Source organism: Mustela erminea, chromosome 6 (assembly GCF_009829155.1).
Source record: "Mustela erminea isolate mMusErm1 chromosome 6, mMusErm1.Pri, whole genome shotgun sequence".
In the NCBI taxonomy this organism is placed as follows: Eukaryota; Metazoa; Chordata; class Mammalia; order Carnivora; family Mustelidae; genus Mustela; species Mustela erminea.
Window position 1 is genome coordinate 77,127,003 of NC_045619.1, and position 22,354 is coordinate 77,149,356.

Consider the following 22,354-nt stretch of genomic DNA (forward strand, 5'->3'; position numbering starts at 1 on the left):
GCAAAGATTGTATTGATCTGGAGTATGGTGAGTCTTATTTTTTCTTCCAAAATATCTTTTATTAATGAACAATGAACATTTTATTAATGAAGCTACTTGCAGTATACTGCCTTAAACACATACAGTTCCTTAGGTTTTATTAAAGACAAAACAAGACAAATGAAAAAACCCTGAGGCAAAACAGCCTGTTCATTTTCACCAGATTTTACTGGCATTACCTAGAAAATGTTTCCTGTAAGACATAAGCTTTTAAGAACTGATCTTTTCCCTTCTTTTGACATTAAAATGTGATGGTGGGGAAAATCCCATTTAATAGTTAGAAGAACCATCTACTCGATGACATAGTCACTCAATTTCTTGTCGAAAACAAATTTGGAATGGAACTTGGGGAATTCTATTCATACCTATTTTCATTAAAGCAAGTGGTTGAAACCATACCTTTCACATGGGAAAATAATCCCTATTGTGCAAGATTCCTAATGTAATAATGTATGTTAAAAAGTTGGTAAATAAGTGTTTCTCAATTAATAGTAGCTCTCACTTTTATTATAAAGATTAAGTTCATTAATTAAAATATATCAAATTAATTCAACTTATCCTTCAGAAATTCTATTTAATACTCAATTTCCCACCTGTTTCTTTTAAATTACTTAATTCCTTCTGTGTGTTACTTCTCATTCTTTAAAATGAATAAAAATTTAACCCTCCTCACCTTTTTTCACCTGCCACTTAAAAGAATTCCACCAAAGAGATTTAGAATTTAAAAGCTAGTTGTCTGGTGGTGTTTGGATATGTAGACATAAGTGAAGATATAATTATTTATGAAACACAAAAATATATAGCAACGTTTTAGAAATTTATTATTATTATTATTTTTTTTTGGCAAGGTTTCCGATGTCCTTAATACCAATAGCTATGGATTGGACCTCAATTATAAGTACATTCTCTAAGAAGTTTGCCATCTCTCAAGACATTCTTTGTAATGTGTTTTATTTTTTTAAAAAGATTTTATTTATTTATTTGAGAGAGAGAATGCACAAGCAGCAAGCAGAGGAAGAGGGAGGAGCAGGCTCCCCACCGAGCAAGAAGCCTAATGTGGGGCTCCATCCCAGGACTCAGGGATCATGAACTGAGCTGAAGGCAGACACTTAACTGACTGAGTCACCCTGGTGCCCCTGTAATGTTTTAAAGTCAAGTCATGAAAGTTAAGTTTTTCCATTATTATTAATGGTGAAGCAGTTAAGAAATTCTTTGGGATCCAATACAGTAGATCCCCAAAGTTAAGTGAAAATGGGAGCAGAAGTGAAATCCCTTTTTAGAAGAAGAAATTGATTTTAAAATGAATCATTTCCATTGATATCAAAACAGAGCTACAATCAAAGTACAACAGGATACGAGCATAGTTTAAAGCAATCTAGTTCTGGTTTCTGCCCCTGTCATTGTTATGAGGGCTTATTTTAACTGGAAATCTAAATCTCCCTAAAGTCATTGTAGTTTTGGAGCAAATATAAGGAGTTGAAAGTTAGAATTTTCTCTGGATTCCTCAAATCTGGATCATATATCTTTCTTCTGAAAAGGCTTCAGATGAAAGTGTAGTCTGCATTTTATATCCTATTGTAGACCAATAATCTTGTGAAGCTTTAAATTTACCTACTCTGGGGACTATTGTTTATCAGTACAAGGACATGGATATCAGTACAAGAGATGCTCTGTACTCTTATTATACCAGGAGCTCTGATCACCAAAACAAATGGCATATTCAAGTATACCAGAATTTGAAGTAGGGACACCTGGGTGGCTCAGTGGTTGAGTGTCTGCCTCTGCCTTTGGCTCAGGTCATGATCCCAGGATACTGGGATCAAGTCCCACATCAGTCTCCCTGCTCAGCGGGAAGTCTGCTTCTCCCTCTGCCTGCTGTTCCCCTTGCTTGTTCCCTCTCTCTCAAGTAAATAAATAAAATAAAATCTTAAAAATAAAAATATCTAGTAGAATCTCTCTCTCTCTCTCTCTCTCTCTCTCTCTCTCCCTCTCTCTCTCTCTATATATATATATATAAAGAATTTGAAGTAATTGGAAGCTAGTGTGGAGTATTTACATAGAGTAAATATAGCCTGATTTGAAAAACATGGTTTGGGAAAAATTATAGGAAGTTAGGGTTGGACAAGATCATGAGGAGCCACTTATCTCACAGTTTGTGTAAGACGGAACTACTGGAAGGATTTGTTGCATGCACATTCAGTTGGGAAAAGTGATAATGAATCAACTGAATAATTAGGCTTTGAAGTTTAAGGTCACTAGGGATTTGAAATGTTTGAGATGAAAATTCTGAAACATTTGCCAAGAATTTATTTAGTTCTCAATTCTGTGGGAAACTACAATATGATTCTAGGATAACCAACATATAAAGTAGAACTTGAGAAGATTTCTCATATTTAACTTTGTCTTATATTTTCATTGAGAGTGGTGTTTTGTTTCATTTTTTGAGAAAAATAATGACCAATCCTCATTTTAACGTTCATCTCAAAATTCCATGAATTGAAAGAGAAGGGCCGTAAAGAAAATAAGCACTCTATTCAAGCTTCTTGTTTTGGTTAGAGGTTCAGGACTCATAGACTAGGAATATGTGACCTACTTCCTGGAATGACTGATTGATCACACTAATGGGTAGACTTTTCTTTTCTTCTTAACATTCTTATTTAAATTCCAGTTAGTTAACTTACAGTTTAATATGTTTCAGGTATACAACATAGTGATTCAACACTTCAATGTAATACCCTACGTAATACCCTATCACACGTGTACTCCTTAATTCCCATCACCTATTTAACCCTTCCCCCCCATTGACCTTCACTCCGGTAATTGTCAGTTTGTTCTCTATAATTAATAATCTGTTTCTTGGTTTGCCTCTTTCTTTTTTTTTCCCCCTTTGCTCATTTGTTTTGTTCCTTAAATTCCACAGATGAGTGAAATTTTCTTTTTTAAAGAATTTTATGCCAGAATAATAAAAGTCACTTTTCTTTATGGAATGGTGTGACTCATTAAGGAATCAAGCTTTATCTTACACTAGAAAGCAATCATATGCTCACTAGTAAGGTTATCTCTGTTATTAAGAGCTGGCTTGTTCACAAACAACTAATGGTAGGAGCCAAATACATGAAAATAAGTTGGATGTGAAACAAATTCAAGATTTTTTAAATGTAAGGGAACAGAAAAGCAAATAGTAACTTTGAGATATAAGCAATGACTGTGTTAGGTCTCTTAAGCCAGTACATGAGTAAAGTGTTAAGAACAGGTGAATTCACAACCATATCTGGGATAAAAGCCTCAGATGAAACAAAGGGAGGAAAAATTTCACGTAAGCTACCAGAAGACACACTAAAACTATACTCCAACACTTGGGTCTCTATCCCATTGTACATCTGTCTTGATCATTCAAAACAGAAAATCTAAATCTCAGTTCAGACTGAGCCATTGAATATTGACCCATTACTTTGTTGACTATGTGTCAGAGATCCGGGATAAACTCTCCTTTCCTTTCCTGAGGGTGCCACTGGAGACAAGTATATACCCCTATGTAGAAATAACAAGGTAGTTTGAATTTTGTTATTTTGTTATTTTATATGGGATAAGGGGAGGGTTGTCATTGTTATTCCTGCCTCCCATAAAATTTGTCACCAAAGTGAAGTACTGGTACAAGAGAACCCAAAAGCAACATCAATGGGTAAATATAGCAGCATAAAAAGTCATAAATTTAATTATCTCTGTGTGTACACATTGTCTTCTCGGTTGTACTCTATTATAGTCAAAAATGGATCTTTATTGATTTGTTTAATGCCTACTTACATTTTGGCTTCTTCATCTGATTTCATATTTTTTTAGAGAAAAGAATAAATTTCCCTTAGAATAGTGGTATAAGTGGTGTAATAGTATAGTATAAATGGTAGAGTAGTGGTACAAATGATTAAAATAAATGAGTTTTGGAAATTGAATGCTTGCTTTTGTGATCTCTTTCTACTATTTTTCATTAATCATCTCATGAGATTAAATATTCTTTAGAATACTACTTGGGTACAATTTTGCCTTGTCACTTAAGAAATTATTAATCCTTGAAGTTCAATTTTGTGACAAAACATCTTAATTGATTTACTTTTCACGCCCGCTGCCGTTAACAAAATATGTCTAATCCTTGAGGAAGAGGTTTATAATGCTTCTGCATGAAAATATTGAACAATAAAAATATGTCTGGAAAACACTTTTTTTCTTCCCAGCCCTTCACATGGTTTTCCCCCTTAAAACAACAACAACAACAACAACAACAACAATAACAAAACCCCAAAAAACGAAAGGGGTTCTAAAATGCCAACTCTGCTTTTTTAATTGACCAGAGGAAAGCCAGTATTCTCCTCTTCCCTCTTACTGAATCTGTGAATGTTCTCCAGTCCTCATCTGATTTGCACTGTACACTCTTAGTCAGTCTCTCTCCTTCCACACAATCCTTCTTCTTGGCTTCTCTAACACCATACTCTCTTGGACCTTCCTGGTTTCTTTGCCTTCAAAGACAGAAGTCTTTGTCTCCCCCACTGGTTCATTTTCCACAGCCCATTTCATAAATGCCTATGTTCCTCAGGGTTCTGTCGTTATGAGTCTCTCTTCTCATTTTCCCACCCCTTTTCCTTCTGCAATTTAGCCCAGACTTGAGCAGCGCAGGCTATGTGTTATTAGTTTTCTATCGCTGTGTAACAAATGACCACAAACTTAGGGAAATTAAGACAATACTCATTAGTATGTTACAGTTCTGTAGGGCAGAAGTCTGGGTGAATTTCATCTGGGTCCTCTGCTCAGGGTCTCAACAGGCTGAGATCAAGCTGTCAGCTAGGACTGAAGTCTCACCTGAGGCTTGAGGTCCTCTTCTAATCTCACTGGTGTTGGCAGGATTCAGCTTGCGGTTGTAGGACTGAATTCCTCATTTTCTTGATGGCTATTGGCCAACGACTATTTTCAACTCTTAGAAGCTGCTCTCAATGCTCTACCATGTGGGCCTCTGCCTAGGCCTTCTCACACTTTCAGTCTTAATCTCTGATGTCAGGGAGGGCCCAATCTCCATCAAAGTGGTCAACCGATTAGGCCAGGTCCACAAGGATCTCCCTTTTGATTTTGAATAGTTCAAAGTCAGCTTATTAATAACTAAACCATGGGAGTTCTTTCCCATCACATTTACAGGTTCGCCCCCACAGAAGAGGGATTATACAAGGTGTGAACACCAGGAGTTAGACATGTTGGAGGCCATCTTCGAACTCTGCCTTCCATACCCTAGTTCTGGCATTTACTAGGTGTGTGAGTTTGGGCAAATTATATAATTTCTTTGTGCCTTGGTTTTCTCATCTTTAAAGTGAGATAATAAACAGTACTCTTTATGGGGTTATTATAAGAATTAACTGGATTGCAACATATAAAATGCTTAGAAAACAGTGACTGATACATAGAGTCTGCAAAAATTTAGTTATCATTATTAAGCTATTTTTCCCCATCTACTCCCATTGATGCCATGGGAGTAGATACTGCATCTATGTTATCGATATTTCTTCCAAATTTATATCTCTACTCAAGGTATCTATTCTGAACTTTAGACCGTTATAATTTCTTAAGTAATATCTCCACTTGTATATCTAATAAGCAATCTAAATACAATTTGTCAAAACTAAACACATGATTTCACTTGCAAACATGATCCTGTCTAGTAATTCTTATCATAGTAAATAGTGCCTCTTAATGAATTTCCTTACACTTACCAATTTCTTCTTTTTTTCCTACCATCCATTCATGAAAAAAAAACTTTTTTGGAGTATTTACTGCGTGCAAAGTATTGTGGGAATGATCATTAAAATATGCATTAAAACTCTACCCTCCTGTAGCTTACCATCAAGTGAGAGAGGCTCATTATAAGCTATCTTCCAAAACTTACTGAAGCAAACCAATTTTGTCAATTTCTTTTGCAAATACCCTAGATCAAAGCCACTATCCTTCCTTCTTCAAATAGAGAAACAGCCCCTGGCTGGGTTCCTATATTCTTCCTCTACTTTCTCTTTCCTCACCCGAGCTACCATCAAGGAGATCTAACTACCTCATTGCTCTGCATAAACCTTGCATTAACCTCCCATAATGTGTAAGATAAAAAATAACCTTCCTTAACCTGCTATGGCCCTGCCTAACCTCACCAGCTTTACACACACCTACACAACATTCCATTTCGTGTTTTAATCTTAGAGCCTTCTTCCTACTTCTCAATAGTGCCACACCCCTTCCTACATCAGCACCTTGCAGTTGCCAGGCCTTCTAAGTGGAAATTCTCTCCTCTACCTGCTCGGTCTTAGCCAGTGATTCTCAGCTCAAATTTTATTCCTCTCCTTATTCTCTCAGACTAATTCAGGATCCCCATTGCACTCAAAGTACCATATGAGCCTTCTTCATGACATTTAATATGGTATACAGTTATGTATTGAGATATTATCTGATTAATATCTGCTATCATTCTGGGAGAAGTATGTTTGATTCAAAATCTAAAGGACTAGTTTCAGCTATGTGAATAGGTAGGTTTTACAACTGTTTTGTTTATGAGGAAACATGACATAGTCTGTGTTTTAACTGGAAAGTCTATTTTCAGAATGTGCATTTGATGAGACAAGCTTTCTATTAATTACCTCTGTTTCAGTTTAGACCAAACTTATCCTAACAGTATTTAGGAGCGAACACATTTATGGCTATGAGGGTTATTAAAGACCAGAACAACAACAACAAAAAAAATAAAAAGAACAACAACAACAACAAAAGACCTGAACAAGAATGTGAAAAAGTATTCTATAAAGTATCAAACGTAACACACAACTTTTGTTGCTATTACTTTTATTAAAATAACCAAAACATCAGTTTATTTAAAACGCAAGCTGAATTGGATTTAATCCATTTGATTTTACCCAGGTACTTAGCTTCCTCAATGAAATGTTTAGCTATACCTGTTTTTTCTCCTTAAATTTGTGTTTGTATGAGTATTAGTGTGCCATCTACCAATATGTATACATTTTATGAGATATACATGTACACATATACACAGTATATGTATGTTGAATATGGCGTATATACAGGCTTCTCCAAAATAAATTCCAGTTTAGTGTTTAGTATAATAAAGTGGGACCAATTCAGCAGTTCTTACTCTGTTTTATTTAAAATGTTAATTTTTAGTTCAGTTCAGTAATGGTGAGTAAGAGGATATTTTGGCTATGAACCATCAATTGGCTTTGCAAACAATAACAAAATTTGAATCCCTTTCAGTTAAAAGTGTTTGCTGATTCTATAAATGTATTTTACAAATATGCTAAAACTTGACTGCACTGGTCAAAGCAACAAACAAAAACTTGTAGAGGATTAAAAGGCATCTATTTTTTTTTGTAAAAAATATTAAAAATCATATAAGGTAAAAATATCTTTACCTTCAAGCTAATTAACTGTAATTTCATAATTATTGATTTATAGATATCCAACTGGGATCATTTCTGAAGCTGAATTCAGAGCAATCTTAAGGTAAGCTGTTTAGAGTATGTGTGTGTGTGTGTGTGTGTGTGTGTGTGTGTGTGTTTTAAAGAATAAAAATAATGATATTGATAATGATATTGGTTCTGTTTTAACTTTCTGTAATATTTCTCAATTTTAAAAAATTAAAAAAAAAAAAGAAAAAAGAAAGAGAGGGAGACATACCATAGGAGACTTTTAACTATAGAGAACAAACAGGTTGCTGGAGGCAGAGGATGGAAAAATGGGTGATGGGTATTAAAGAGGGCAGTTGTGGGATGCCTGGGTGGCTCAGTTGGTTAAGCAGCTGCCTTAGGCTCAGGTCATGATCCCAGCGTCCTGGGATCGAGTCCCACATCAGGCTCCTTGCTCGGCAGGGAGCCTGCTTCTCCCTCTGCCTCTGCCTACCATTCTGTCTGCCTGTGCTCACTCTCTCTCCCTCTCTCTCTCTGATAAATAAATAAAATCTTAAAAAAAAAATTAAAAAAAAAAAAAGAGGGCAGTTGTGATGCACCCTGCATGTTATATGGAAGTGATGAATCACTAAGTTCTACTCCTGAAACCAATATTACACTATATGTTAACTAACTGAAATTAGTTAAGTTGAATTAATTGAAATTTAAAAACATCAAAACATATGATAAATTGCTTGATGACTACTTAATAAATGTCCTTTCTGCTAATACCCATATGAGTAAATCACTGTGCAAACATACAAAACAATTAGAGAAAAATTAATACCAAATAGTGTAGTGCTCAATGTTACTGAGTTTACAGCTGTTGGAATGAGTTATCAAATGTGAGCTGAGTAATGGGGACATATCATGGAATTAATAATAATAACAACAATAATAATACTGTTTACTTAGCATTATAGTCTAGGCACTCCACTAAACACTTTATGAAATGCTTTATGTCATACAATCCTCACAAATTCTTGTAGCCAAAGTATTATTATTCTTGTCATTATTATAAATCTCATTTTATAATGAGAAACCTAAGGCCTATCTAAAGTCATGTGATAGTGAGTGGCATGGTTATGAGCTGAGGTCTATCCAACACCAAGTTTTGGTTTCCTCCCACTATATAAAATGCCTAGAGAATGTAAGAGTTAAACAGCATTTTGTGAATTTTGGATTGATAGGACAATGAGAAGGGGATTTTTTGCAGTATTGAGACCACTTAACAAAATTGTGAAAGATGATCTAGATATATACTATGCTCAAGTGACAAGTTGGAATGAAGAGTATTTGAGGAAAATGTAATAAAAATTGTGCAGCCAGAGCAGATGGAGGTTATAGACCTATTTTGGTGGATAATACTAAGTGATTATTCCAGTTTCATCTCTATTGTCCTCTAGTTAAAAAATACTAAGCTGGATTTTTACTGTTGTAGTTGAGTACAATAATCCACAATCTGGTCAGAGTAACAAGTTAAAAAAAAAAACAATTAGCAATAAAATGCTAGAATTAGGAGGGATCATGGAAAATTATGTAGTCCTTTCAAGGCATGAAATGACAACCGAATCCTCATAGAGGCAGTGGAAATAGAGAGGCATGCTATTACCAGAAGACATGAAAGCAAACAAATATGACAGGTCTCATGATAGGTTAGATAAAAGAATAAAGGGGAAGGAAGAGCAGAGATGTTTTCAAGTTTATTCTTACAGCAAAAAAGAAAATTGCAAAACTGATGAAAGGGGGATATTATTAGAGAACAGAGTGAGTTTGGTTTTTCTTTTTTGCACCTGAAATATCAATGAGGCCCCACATTCACATATCTTATAGGACATACATGAAGAAAAAAGTTGAAGATTGGGCTCCAATTTCATTAAATGTATTTTTAAAAAGTCTTTAGAGGGGGTGATAACAATGGAAGGATTAGTATAAAAATAGAAGCACATAGGGGTGTTTTTTAAAATTTTCTTTTTCTTTTTTTTTTAAGTTTTTAATTTTAATTCCAGTACAGTTAATATACAGCATTATATTAGTTTCAGGTGTACAATATATGATTCAAGAATTCTATACAGTATTCAGGACTAACCATGATAAATATACTCTTACTCCCCATCACCTATTTTACCCATTCCCTGCCCCCACACCTGGTAACCCTTGGTTTGTTCTCTATAGTTAAGAGTGTTTCTTGTTTTGTTTTGTTTTGTTTTCTATTTTTCCCTTTTTTTTCCATTGCTTGTTTGATTTGTTTCTGAAATTCTGCGTGTGAGTGAAATAATGTGGCATTTATCTTTCTCTGACTGACTGACTTCACTTAGCAACTACTCCATCTACTTCCATCCATGTCCTTGCAAATGGTAAGATTGCATTTTTTTTTATGGAATAAAATAAATAAATAAAACTCTTTTATGGAATAATATTCCATTATAAAAAATAATATTCCATTATATATCTTCTTTATCCATTCATCTATCGATGGACACTTGGGCTGCTTCCATAATTTGTGTATTGTAAATAATATGCAATAAACATAGCGTGCATGTATCCCTTTGAATTCATGTTTTTGTGTTTTGGGGGTGAAAAACTAGTACTGCTATTATTGGATCATAGGGTAGTTTTATTTTTCGCTCTTTCAGGAACCTTCATACTGTTTCCACAGTGGTTGTTCCAGTTTATATTTCTACCAAAGTGAATGAGGGTTCCTTTTTCTCCACATTCTTTCCAACACTTGTTATGTCTTTTTGATTGTTATGCATTTTGATTGTTATATATTTTTTATTTTAGCCATTCTGACAGGTGTGAAGTGACGTCTTACTGTAGTTTTGATTTGTGTTTCACTGATGAACATCTTTTCATGTGTCTTTTGGCCAGATATCTATATGTCTTCTTTAAAAAAATGTCTGTTCATGTCTTCTGCCCAGTTTTATTTGGATTATTTGGGGTTTTTTTGTTGTTGTTGTTTGTTTGTTTGTTTGTTTTTGGTTTTGAGTTGTGTAAGTTCTTTGTATATTTTGGATGCTAATACTTTGTGAGATATGTCATTTGAAAATATCTTCTCCCATTCCATAAGTTGCCTTTTAGTTTTGTTGATTGTTTCCTTTGTTGGCAGAAGCTGTTTATTTAGATGTTGTTCCAATAGCTTTATTTAGCTTTTATTTTCTTTGACTCAGGAGAGATCTAGAAAAAAGTTGCTATGACTGATGTCAGAGAAATTACTGCCTGTGCTCTCTTCTAGGGCTGTTTTGGGTTCAAGTCTCATATTTAGGTCTTTAACCCACTTTGAACTTATTTTTGTGTGTGGTGTAAGAAAGAGGTCCAATTTCATTCTTTTGCATGTAGCTGTCCAGTGTTCCCAACAGTACTTGTTAAAGAGACTTTCTCCTATTGAATTTTTTTTCTCTTTTATCAAAAATTAATTGACCATATAATTATGTTTATTTCTGGGTTTTCTATTCTGTTCCACTGATCTAGTGTTTGTTTTTGTGTCTGTTTTGCTTACTACAGATTTGTAATATAACTTAAAGTCTGGAATTGTGATGCCTCCAGTTTTGCTTTTCCTTTTCAGGATTGCTTTGACTATTCAGGGTATTTTGTGTTCTATTCAAGTTTTAGGATTGTTTGTTCTAGTTCTGTGAAGAATGCTTTTGGTATTTTGATAGTGATTACATTAAATGTGTAGGTTGCTTAGGGCATCATAGACATTTTAACAATATTTGGTCTTCTAATCCATGAGCATGGAATGTCTTTCTATTTTTTTCTGTCATTTTCAATTTCTTTCATTAGTGTTTCATAGTTTTGAGAGTAGTGTTTGGTTAAATTATTTCTTAGCATTTTATTTTCTTGGTGCAATTTCAAATGCGATTTTCTTACTTTCTCTTTCTGCTGCTTCTGCTAATAGTGTATAGTCCTGAACAGATTTCTGTACATTGATTTTGTAGCCTGAGATTTTACTGAATTCATTTTACTGATGTTCTAGTAGTTTTTTGGTGGAGTCTTTAGGATTTTATAAATATAGTATTGTGTTATTGACAAAGAGTGAAAGTTTTACTTCTCACTTACCAATTTGGTTGCCTTTTAGGGCTCAAATTTGAAACACCATTTTTAGTTGAACATTTTAAAAATAAAATATAGTTATGGAAGCCTGAAAAATGTATGTAAGATGATGCAACCTGAATAATAGTCTCTCTAAACTTCCCAAATTCTCTAAACTCTCAAAGTTTTTGTTTGTTTGAGATTTATTTCTTTGGCAATATAATCTTAAGTTTTTTTTTTTTTTAAGGAAAGTAAATGCAAATTGCTTTAAACTCACCTCTATAAAACATTTATTTTAAATGCTGAAAAAATTGATCTTCTTTCACTGGGTATTATCTTGTTAACAATGTTTCAGGTAAAATACAATTTAAAATCACTTTTTATTTCAGAATAAAAACTTCATTCCTTGTGTAATAAAACATATGAATTAGATGACAAACAGGTAGAGAAAGAAAGAAAGGAAACTCCCCAGTTAATTCATTTGGAGCAATGTCCCATTAAGGCTGGCTTATAATACTATAATATTTTTTATAACACTGTAAGAGTTTTGTCTTAGAATTAGTTTAAAAAGTACAAGTTGAAATGATGTGTACCACAGGATTATAAACTTCTTGCTTTTGCTAAACATTTTCATTCAAATTAAATTCATCAGATATTTATTCAGTACATAATTCAGTGCTAAATTCTGGACCTACCACAATATTTTTAATAGATACAGTTTTTCTTTTCAAGAGGATCATAGTCTAGTTAAAAAAATGTGTAAACAAGTTATTATAGCATAGTATAATTACTTGCTGTAGAAGCACAAAGTATAGGATTACTTCTGATTCAGTGGATCAGGACTGCTCATAAATATCAATAAGGGAATACAGATCTTTATAAACCTAAAAGAAGATATACTTTCTAAATTTAGATTTAAGCTTAATTAGTATTTTTAAAAAATATAAAGTTAGCTCAAAGACTAACAGTAGGCTTTAGATTTCTTAGAATTTGATTCTCAAAAGATGTGATTTTTTTTTTCTTCATTTTGAGTCTGGAGGAGGGTCTTCACATAATGTGCTATCAATCTATTTTTAGCAAGTAGGAATTCAAAATTTGAAACATATTGACTCTGATTTGCTATTTATCTTTCTTGACATCAGTACCATCAAGAATGTCACTTATTGAGGTGCCTGGGTAGCTCAGTTGGTTAGGTGTCTGCCTTCTGCTCAGGTCATGATCCCAGGGTCCTGAGATTGAGCCTCCCCCAACCCACGAGAGCCTGATGGTGGGTTCCCTGCTCCGTGGAGAGTCTCCTTCACTGCCCCTCCTCCCTACCCTCTTTCTCTCATTCAAATAAATAAATAAAATCTTTAGGGAAAAAAAGAATGTTACTTGTTAAATATATTAATAAGTTGATTAGAAAAGCTATCACTTTGTTAACAGTTTTACTTAAGGTAATAAAACCTGTGTTATACAGGCAATGAAATGTATTATTTTAATTTATAAAAATAAATTTAGGTGGGTTTTAAAGAATATAGAGAGAGTTCCTTTCCTGGCAGTTGTTGAATGAAAAACTAAAAACATGACTATAAAACAATTCTTTTTAAATGCATTTCTGAGATGGTAGGAAAATAAAGGCTCTAAAGAGGATAAAAATGAAGCAAAAGCAGCAAACCTGAGAAGTAACAAAGGCCAAAGCTGGAAACAGAAGGCAAAGCCTAGGACTAGCCCAAGTCTAATAGAAGAATGTCTCAGAAAACCAGGATCCTTAAGGACAACACTCTAAAAGTAAGGGTGTCCAAGAAATAAACCTGCCACTACAAAGGTGTATCAGAAAGCATGCTTATCTAGACTTTGACACTGAGTGAAGTGACACAGATTTGCTCTTTCAGTTCAGAACTTTGGGCCAGCCTTCATTGAGATTTGGTTGTAGAATTCATCTGATCCAACACACTCCATCCATTTATTTAGAATGGATCCAGATTCATAGTTAGTGGGAAGGAGCAAAAGAAATAAGTTGCTGTATGAATCTAAATTCAATGTTTTGAAGATAAATTTTGAACTAAATTAGTTAATTCAAAAATTACAAAGCATATAGATAAAAATGGACTTAAAAGAAGGCTGGAAAATGATAGGAAATATAGTTTTACAAATGATAGGAAATATAGTTTTATATTATACTGGAATGATCAGATTTGGAAAAAAAGAAGTATGTTTAATATTGTATTAATTTTCTATTGTTCTGTAGTGAATTACCACATACTTGGTGTTGTAAAACAACTAGATTTATCACCTTACCTTTCTATTGGTTAGTAATCTATAGTAATAGTACAAGTGTCACCAGATACAGTCAAATTGCAGGTAAGATGCATTTCATTCTGGAGACTCCAGACGAGAATTGGACCAGTTTCTTATTCATTTGGCCTCTGGGAAGAACTCAGTTCCTTATGGTTGTAGGACTGTTTCCTTGCTTTGTTGCTGGCTCTAAGCTGAGGATTTCTTCTAGCTTCCAGTTGGCTACCACATGCCTTGGCTTTTGTTCCTCCCACCCTACCCCGCCCTGCTTCAAAGCCAGCAATTGCAGGCTTTCTCACATCATACCTCTCTGACCTCTTCCAGTTCAAGTTAGCAGTATCTCTGGTTATAGAAAATTCTTAAGAACTCTGTGGGTCTTCCATGGATGTCACAAGATTCACTCCATCAGATAAGAGGCTCACCAAGAGATCTTTCCAAAGAAGTTTCCACACTATTTTTGGCTTCTGCTGAGGTGACTAAGGGGATCTAAGATCTATGATCCCTTCCTTAATCTCTTCAAAGAGTCTTTTTTGCTACTAAACACTCTGATCTTTTGATCTTTCTGAAGAGTCTTAGAAAACTAATCTCTTAATTTTAAATAAAAATTAAATTCAAAATAATCTCTTAATTTTAGCCTCTTTGTAATACAGGTAGGTTAAGAATTTCCAAAATCATCAAGTCCTGGTTTCTTTTTCTTTAACAGCTCCTTCATCAATTTATCTCTCTTCTCTCACATTTTACTCTAAGGAGAAAGAAAAACATCGGTCTGTACCTTTTGTTCCTTGGAAATCTTTTCAGCTAAATAGTGAGATTCATTGCTTACAACCCTTGCTTTCCACATAATTGCATGACACAGCCCTGCTAAGTTTTCTGCCACTATTAAAAAAAAAAAAATCCCTTTTCTTCCGGTTTCCAATAACATGTTCTCATTTCCTTCAGAGCCCTCTTGGACAGTCTTTAACACCCATATTTCTGTTAACAGTCTATTCAAAGAAATCTTTACTTTTTTTCATGTTTCTCAGAATTCTAGTTTATGCCTGCTGCCTAATAGCAAAATCAATTCCAATTTGTAGATATTTGTTACAGCAACAGCTCACTTCTGATACTGAAGAACAATTTTCCACTGCTGCTAATAAATTGTTATAAACTGAATAGTTTAAAACCATACAAAATTATTATTTTACAGTTCTATAGATTAGAACTCCAGTATCATTAACATTGAACTAAAACTAAGAGTGGCAGATTATATCCTTTCTGGATGCTCCAAGGGAGTATCAGTTTCCTGCTTATTCAAATTATTGACTGAATTCAATTTCTTATGGTTGTTAAGGACTGGAGTCTCTATTTTCTTGCTGACTATAAACTGGAGTTTGTTCTCAGAGCTTAGAGCCTGCTGCATTTCTTGGCTCATGGCCCCATCCTTATCTTTCTAAAGCCAACAAGAGTAGTCCAGTTCTTTTTACATTTCATCTCACTATCCCATTCTTCTGCCTTTCTCTTCTGTTTTTAAGAGCTCATGTGATTAGACTGGGCCTATCCAGACAATGCAGGATAATCTCACCATCTCAAGTGAGCTTACCTTGATCACATCTGTGAAGTCCTATTTGCTGTGTTAAGTAACATACTCACAGGTTTGGAAGATTAGGTAATGGGCATCCTGTGGGGGGTGGGGTGGGTGAGTGAGGAGGATGAGGGGCTCTAACTACCCAAATATATTTAAAGAAAAAAAGTTTGAAAATATGAGCAAGGAACTAGGGAGTATAAAAATGAGAAGTTTTGGAAAAGAATCTAATAGAAATGAAACATATCACAATCAAAACTACAAACTTAAAGAACAGTTTAGTAGAATTGACCCAGCTAAAGAGATAATTTGTGATCCAAAGAAATAGGCATCAAGAGAGATACATCATAGGGAGAAAAAAAGTAGAAATTACCAGAGAAAATATGGATGGATCATGGAACAAATGAACAGAATGAAGATATAATGTGTGCAATTAGTGTTCTAAATGGAGAAAATAGAAATAAGGAAATATTTGAAGAAGTAATTGCAGAGAATTTTCTAGAATTGTTGAAAAATACCTAATTGTCATATCCTGGTAGACAAGGAAGCTGAAACAGGATAAATTGCAAGAAAATTACATCCAAACACATAAAAATGAAACTGCAGAATCCCAACAATAAGGAACTGGCAGGAGCTAGAAAAATAAGAGACTCTGCTCTGCTAAAGGCAATTAGATTAATGGTTGACTTCTAAATATCTCAAATAGAAGCCAGAAGTTTTTGGGATATGGGATCTGTCTGGAAGATTCCCTTTCTCTGTGAATAGCTTCTACCTCATTCCACTCACTTTTCTCTTCTGATTTTGTATTATTGTGAAGGTCTTATTTGTATTTTTTCACTGAACTTTTAAATACAATGTGACATTTCTAATATCTAACAAATATGAACATAAGTAAATGTATAATATATTTAAGTATCTATTTATTCAGCAAATAACCATTGTCAGTTCACCGTGTTGTTCAGTATACCCCACATTGTATTCCAGGCATTGGGGATATATATAAAAAAAAACTATTCTTCTGTATTGGTATCTATTTATATCACTCTTTCATCAGTTGGAATTTGTAAGTGTAGTCAACCTTTAATCTTTTTTATTTTTCATTCACATATAATGTATTATTAGCCCAAGGGGTATAAGTCTGTGAATCATCAGGCTTACACATTTCACAGCACTCACCATAGCACATACCCTCCCCAATATCATACCTTTAATCTTATTTGTAAGATGACATCTCTCATTTGTTTGTCACTTAAAAACCTTTATATCTCTGTAACTTGTATCTTATATGACTTTTTCAATAATTCCATGGACTCTCCTAAATGCTACAGTTTATATAGGACCTGGAAGCTATCATAAAATAAAAGTAATTTGTTTAGCACCAAATTTGTGCTCACTATTCTGTTTGGCACTTTCCAAACACTGGGAAAAGCATTACAGACCTAGTGTATCTTGCAGTGTCATTAAAGCCTATTTATTATTAGTAAGTCTTGGCACACTCTTGTTATTTCTGTTACATAATTGAATTATTTTGGATGTTTAATAAGTTGAGTTCCTCATCAATTATATTAGAATGAATTATAGAATACATATTAAAAGCTATTGCTTTCTTTTTCAGGCATGACTAATGTAAGAAAATCTCATGACTTTTTACTCCATTTCATCAGAACAAGAATTCCTTATTCAATAAAAGGGAATCTAAGATGGCACAGGGGATTTAGTGTCTGAGATTCAGTGAAGAATAAAATAAAATGGCTGTAACTTTTCATAATGAAAACATAAGCTTTATATTCTTTCAGAGTTGCACAGTGATATTTATCTGGAGTTTAAGAAAACATTTTACTAATTATTAGTGAATAATAATTTACTAGGTCTTACTATATATATAGTTTTATCTGGAAAATATAAATTTTCTTGTGACATCTCTTTTGTAGAGATAGAATATTAGTGTCAAACAGAATTGGTTTGAATCCTTGCTTTGCGATACCAGCTACGATTCCTCAGACACAGCATAAATCTTCTCTGAGCTTTTACTCACCATAAAAAAATAAAAACAACTGGAATTCCACTGCAGTTTCTTTCTTTCTTCCTTTATTTTATTTTCTTTCTTTCTTTTTTTTTTAAATATAACTTTGAATTAGCATGCCTGTATTAGCAGGAAACCAAAGTTTCTTTTTTTTTTAATTTTTAATTTTTTATAAGCATATATTTTTATCCCCAGGGGTAGAGGTCTGTGAATCGCCAGGAGGAAACCAAAGTTTCTATCTTGAAGTCTTCTCTATGTCCACTTTCATTGCCCAAGATTCCCAGAGGACTATTCCTTCAGATATGGGCTACCCGCTTCCTAAATCCCAAGCAGACAGAAGGAAGTCCATCTGTTGCTGTCAGTACACATGGAGCTTCTGTGGAAAACTGGTTCCCCAGCACATACTAACTGATGATTTTGCACTGCTACTGGAATGTCCTGATTAAAATAAATCCCTGCACACTTGTGGGCTTCGTAATTCCATCTGTCATCTAGAAGATGCTCATCCATTGTTCCTGTAATGTCCACTGTCATACTGTGGGCCAGGACAGGAGAAAGACTGCTAGCCTCAGCCTTTCCTTGGGATTCTCTAAACTATGGTTCTGAGCTTGGGTTATGGCCATGCTCTCCCTTGCCTCATGGTGATCCCTTTGAGGCTCATGGTATCCTCTCCTGCCAACAACCTCAGCCAAGAACAGAAATCCTTCAAAGATTTAAGTCACAAAAGGATCATTCTCTGACCCCAAATTACCTCTTAGAAAATCTGCTCAGCAGGTCATAAAAGGTGCTATTGTTATCCTCCCTTAGGGAAATAGGTGCCTACTAGGTTAGGATAGACAAATGAAATGACTCTCTGAGTGCTATGGTGGAGCACTGTGAATTGTGTAAGACTAATGAATCACAGATCTGTACCTCTGAGACAAATAATATATGCCAATAAAAGAAATAAAAAAATAAAAAGAAGTTCCTTCTAGATGACTTTTTAAGTTCGCTAGAGAAGCTTCTCCTCTTCCTTTTAGGTTCTGCCTCATCAGAGTGACACATATGAAGCACTGATCAGTACCCACTACCTAGTAGACACTTAATACATTTTAATTTCCCCCTTTGTCCTGTATTCTTAATTTTTATTCTAAACCTTTATTATTTTCTTTTACATATATGTATATGATATATGATATATAATCATATGATATAGGATATACATATCATATATATATAATATATATATGTGTGTGTGTGTGTATGTATATATATCCCAAGTGAGATTATAAAACCTATAAGGTAAGAGAGTTCTGTCTTTTGCATCTTTCAAACCTCCACAGATTATTCAGCATAATGCTCTATAGATAAATATCAGTTGCTATGTAATTATTGATTTAGTGATTAAGATTGATTTTTCCATATGTAGATAACATAATCTGCTTTTAAAATATCCTGGTATGATTTTCTGCTATCATACTAATATCATTTTGAGCAGAAGATTGGCAAAGAGAGGAGATAAAATTCTAATCTATATATTTGCATTTTGATTACTGAATCACCTATCAGTCAATAATACTTAAATTGCTTAGAAATTTTCATAAACACTTGAAAAGATGGGTTTCCTTCTCAGAAATGGTGAGGCAAAAATGCATTTGTATGTATCGCCCAAAACCTAAAAAAACTTAAATTTGAATTTTAGGTCTCCACTGACACCTGTAAGAGTATAGTCAAGCCATTTAATGCTCCCCATATGACAAAAGGGATAATGAAAAGATTTTTATAACAATTACAGAAAATATGTCTATAATAGGAGTGCTTTAAGTTAAAAAATTCATTTACTTTGAAAAAATTGGAGAACAAGAGAAATAAATCATAATCTCACATCTCTGAAATAAGCTTTATTAATGTCTTTAGATATTTTGAAGTCATATATACATAATTTTAACACCCTATTTTTTTCACTACATCTTACATTGTGTTGAATTTTGAAACTTTCCATGTCACAAATTTTTCAAAAACATTATTTTAAAGTCATACCTTTTATAATTTGGCCAATTCTCATGGCTACATAAGTTATTTTTCTAATGTTTCATTTAGAAATAATGTTTATTGCAATAGCTTTTTACTATTCCCATATTTGTGTATATTTTCCCAGAATATAAACTATGAAAACTTAATGAGATTCTTACTTTTTATATTTACACCCTTGATATTTTCTACCTTAACATTTTTAGATCCGTCTAAACCTGAGATACCTCTACACACCCATGAATTGTATGCAGCTAATATTTTGTAGAGGTTCACACTTAAGAGCTTCCCAAGGCTGTTGTCAGTAGCACATATTTTATCTATTGCATGAGTCTACTGTATGCGTGACCCACCCAGTACTCAGCTTAATTGTTCTCTCTGCTCCATGGTGCACATTAATTGCATCCATAGATTTCCTAACATTGATTCATCCTTTTACCCAAAAGACCATTAAGTTAAGTCATTTTGGAGCTGGAGTTGCTAGGGTTTTATTTATTTAGCGCCTATGACTACATCTATATATTTTCCTTTTTGTCCTTTGTTAGATTCGGTGTCAGAGCTGTAGTTTATACAATGGCAATAGTAGCTCAGTCGTCTCCTACATAGGGCAGTGCAAACCTGGGAAAGTGAAAGTTAAATGTAACAAGAAACTGTGATGATACAATGTGATAATATAATAGTAGCTAATATTTTAGATGGCAGAATCAGCATTCAAGCTCATTACAATTATAACGCTGAGTTCAAACCAACAAGGTAAAAAATTTCAGAAATAAATACAAAATTTCCTCTTTTACACTTGAAAATACAATTCTATAAATTTGGGTGGTAATGATCTGACTGGACACCAGTTGTATGTTTGGGAAGTGTTACACGCGCTACCACAGGGCATCAGCTGCTAAGGAAGCTGGTATCACATTGTGTTCAAAAAACAAAATAGGAATGGCATTTTTCTCACCTTGTTTCTGAGGTTCTTTCATAGCTGGAAATAGAGTTCATGAAAAGACTCGTACAACACGTATGGTTTCTGCTGTTGAGGCCCAAATTTGGTTCGTCTTTGGCACTTGACATCCAGCTGACACCCTTTGCTGCCTCTAAGGGTCATAGGGAACATGATCCTCTAAGAGTCATGGTCAAGCTAGGGAGTCTCCCTAGCAGCTTTTTGAGGAAGACAGTCTTACTGGATAGGAGGCCACATTCCCTTCTTTTGTCAAGTGAGCTGCTATTACATTACAGTGCTATCCCTTCATTCTGCCAGGATACCTTTTATAAGATTTGATCCCTAGTTAGAGCTTCCAGTCATGGTCTGTGGACTACCTAACCTAACCCAAAACTCACCATTCTCTCTGTGCATCTCTAATTCCCATAGAAAACTAGAGCGGACTTTGCCCTTTTCTCCCTTGTTTGTGCCTCTTGGCCATCTCACAGCAGTGAGATGATGAGCAGTCCACAGGCCCTGGCCGCACTGGAAATATCTGGGATTTTGCTGCTCAGTAACCTATAAGCAGAAGAGCAGAACCGGCATCTCACGTTCAAAATCACTTGCAAATCTCAGGATTTTCTGTCTACCTCTCCTACCCCCAGACACAACAGAGGAGGAGAGGGCAGTATGAATCTCTTGTTTTACCATAAATGTTTTGTTGTTGGTGTTGGTTTGTTTTTCATTTGAAATGGATATTGATTCAATTATCAGATTAATTCAGGGATAAATTTGATAAGAACTAAGAAACACAAGTAGATTATTTCCTAAAGTATTATAAACATAAACCTGTATTTCATTACTCTCAAGTCCGTAGCATTTATTTACACACACAATCATTCTTTATCTTCACAAAATCCTTGTGAAATAGGTAGCTTGTGCAGGCTCATAGAGCATTAGTACCAAAACTATAAGGTAATACAGAAATCACTTTGTTAAGATATACAAGAATTGACTGATGGAACACTACATATCAGAAAATGACCTACCTGTATCTCCCCACTGAGCACTGGCAATAGTTGATGAGTCATTATGGGAAGGGGAGGGTTGTACTTACATGACATAAAACCCCTGAAGATGCAGCCTCATCAACCCTCAGATACTGCAGTCATTTGCCATGGGATCAGCACTATTGAAGTTTCACCAGTGATGCATAAGAACATAAAATGTGGTTCTGTTCATCAAGATCTTATAATCCATAGAAGGGAATAGAATTAACGTGAAGAATTAATTGGAAAAACATTAAGTTAGGGTGTAACAGCATGCTGACCTACGGAGTTCAGAGGATGTGTCCTAAGAGAGTGATTCCTCCAGAAAATAACATGTGAGATGAGCTTTTGAAAGAGGAGATACAGCTGAGCTCAGCTCTTAGCCCCTCCACTCACTCTATATTTTGGGGGGCATATTACTTAACCTGTTTGAATTATGCATTGGTTATCATGCTGAAACAAGGAGACCATGTCTACTCACTTCAAAATCTGTGAGGATTAAATAAAATGTTTTATATAAAACATTTAGAATGCTTGGCAACGAAGAGAAAAGCACATTCAATCACTATTATTTCTGTTTTTCCTCTTTTCTTTGAGATAGCTAAGATCTGGATATGTAAAGGAAGGAACTTAGAAGTATTCAAGAAGGCAGAGAGGGGAAATACTGTGAACCAAAACACAAAGTAGGCATGAACAGCATAAGCTCTGACAGCATTGGGGAAACAGGCTTACCTATGAAACTATATTGATTTTGTCATTGTCATTTTTGAATTGTCATATTTCTTACTATGAGGACTTGACCACGTTTTTTGCTATTTTTTTTTTCAATTGTAGTTGTTTGTTTTTATTCTCCATAAACTTTGGCAAAGTTTCTTGCTTATTGATCCTTAGAAAATGTTATTCATTGGTATATTCATTAAGTAAATATTTATTCAGCACCTACTGTGTGAATAGATTCAGGCTGTATAG

At 34.3% G+C, this 22,354-nt stretch overlaps 1 protein-coding gene across 3 annotated transcripts in view; it reads left to right on the forward strand.

The window, feature by feature from the left end:
• Positions 1–22,354, forward strand: part of CNTN1 (contactin 1) — a 353,101-nt gene that overhangs the window by 77,344 nt on the left and 253,403 nt on the right. For all 3 annotated transcript variants that reach the window (XM_032347818.1, XM_032347814.1, XM_032347813.1), the window contains exon 2: positions 7,528–7,575. The gene's annotated coding sequence lies outside the window, so the exon portion shown is untranslated. The remainder of the gene's footprint in view (positions 1–7,527; positions 7,576–22,354) is intronic.